Source organism: Penaeus japonicus, unplaced genomic scaffold (assembly GCF_977035675.1).
Source record: "Penaeus japonicus unplaced genomic scaffold, GWHDUDI00000001_assembly GWHDUDI00000040, whole genome shotgun sequence".
Taxonomy (NCBI): Eukaryota; Metazoa; Arthropoda; class Malacostraca; order Decapoda; family Penaeidae; genus Penaeus; species Penaeus japonicus.
Window position 1 is genome coordinate 22,132,013 of NW_028234442.1, and position 2,500 is coordinate 22,134,512.

Consider the following 2,500-nt stretch of genomic DNA (forward strand, 5'->3'; position numbering starts at 1 on the left):
TAAAAAATAAACAACAAACAAACAAACAGACACCAGAAAAATAAGGAGGGAAACAACAAAGAATCAAAAGCAAATACACCAACAAAGGAACAACAATGAAATAACAAAGAAATAACAAACAAATGACGTGGGAAGCCATTCACTCATCCTGTGTAATTAATAAAAAAAACTCATAATGATGTATTCGTCTATTTTCTTTTGTTGGTCTTAATAATGATGATAATGATTTGAAATAATGAGGATGGCAATGCTAATGATGATGTTTGATGATTATAATGATGATGGTGATGATGGTATTATCAATACAACAACGACGATAAGACAATCAAGATAATCACTGTTATTATTACCATTGTCAATATTTACATTGGAATATACATCAACATCATCATCACCACCACCACCACCATTATCATCATCGTAATCATCATCATCATCACCATCACCATAAGCATTACCATCCTCACCAACATCACCACCATTATCATCATCGTAATCATCATTATCATCACCATTACCATCATCATCATCACCATCCTGATAATTTTCTACTTGTATCATTAAGCTTTCTGATCCCTGTGAAATTGCAGTGAAATGTATGTTCTGAATATTGTTATACATCCCTTTTGAAATCTTATGATAATTTTCCTACACTTGGTTGAATAGATTTCCATTGCAAGGAATACACAGAAATTGAGACCTGAACCTATTTGCAAAGTTTAGTTTTATTCAGAAACGTGATCATATAAGCTGGATTTTGCCTGAATGTATATATATACATATATATATATATATATATGTTTATATATATATATATAATATATATATATATATATATATATATATATATATATAGAGAGAGAGAGAGAGAGATAGATAGATAGATAGATAGATAGAAAGTAGATAGATAGGAGATGTAGACAGAGAGATAAATAGACTGACATACATAAGATGGATAGAGAGGTCGATAGATAATCAAATAGATATAGTACAGAGAGAGAGAGAGAGAGAGAGAGAGAGAGAGAGAGAGAGAGAGAGAGAGAGAGAGAGAGAGAGAGAGAGAGAGAGAGAGAGAGAGAGAGAGAATCAGATAGATAGGTTGATATAGAAGGATACAGTCGGATATGCATATATGCATACGTGTGTATGCATACACACGTACGCATACACACAGAGAGACAGGTAAATAAATAGACAGATAGACTGAGAGATCAAGAGCGATATAGAGACAGAGAAAAGGAAGAGAGAGAGAGAAAAAAAAAAAAAAAAAAAAAAACGAAACGGAAAGACAAACATAGACATGGTTAATGAATAAGAGAGATGAGACAAACAAGAACAAAGAGACAAAGGTAAACAAAGAACCCCGTAGCTAGAGACTCCAAAGGGGAGAGAGCAATCAGTAAGAGAGAGGGAAGGGGCAGAGAATGAAAGTCAAAACAAACAAAAGCATAGACATTCCTCGCCATCTCTACTCGCAAAATATGTAGAATTCCTTACTAAAGGCCATTTCTTGAAAGAGAATTAAATGATAAGACGGTCTTGCTGATGTGCTTCATCTTCAAAGAAAACGGGATTAAAGAATATTTTGAAAGAAAACGGGAATGGAGCATCTTCAAAGAAAATGGAAATTTAGTTATTAGATGACCCCATTTTGAAAGAAAATGGATATGTAGCATCTCAAAAGAAAACGAGAATCGGGTACTTTAAAAAATATGCATTTTGAAAGAAAACGGGATAAAACATCTTCACAGAAAACGAGAAATAATTGTAGAAAACGCAAAAGAAAATCTCGAAATATAATCAAAATATGATATATCTATGAGAAGAAAAAGGATCATTTACAGAGAGAGAGAAAGAGAGAGAGAGAGAGAGAGAGAGAGAGAGAGAGAGAGAAAGAGAGAGAGAGAGAGAGAGAGAGTATGAGAGAGAATTGAGAGAACGAAACATCTTTATAAGAGAAAAAAATGAATATCATTTTCCAAAACTAGAAACAAAAAAACAAGAATGGATTATCACGAAAAGGTGGGAATATGTTAAGAACAACACGTACTTGAGAAACCGAATATAAATAATCTCAAGCGACAACAGGAATCAAACAACATCAAATATCTTCGTAAACATATTAGTAAAAACAGGAGAATGGAAATCCATAAAGAAAACGCGAAACATAACGTCCTTAAAGGAAAACGGGAGTGAAGAAAATAGAAAATTTGAAATGTAACAAAGAAAACGGAAAATACAGAGAGGAGGAGAGACTTAAACATCTTTATGAAAAAGCCACCGAAGAAGAAGAAAAAAAGAAAGAAAAGTAAAGCAGTAAAAAAGGAGAGAAAGAGTCATGAAAATGTGATTTGCTATACAATAAAATCCATTCCCAAACAAAGTAAAAACGAGCGTGGCGTTGTACCCAATAAGCGTCTGTATTACTTTGCAATATGTTCAAGATTTGTTGCAAATGACAATATCATGTTGCAGTCGTGTTGGAATGGTGGTGGAGTTG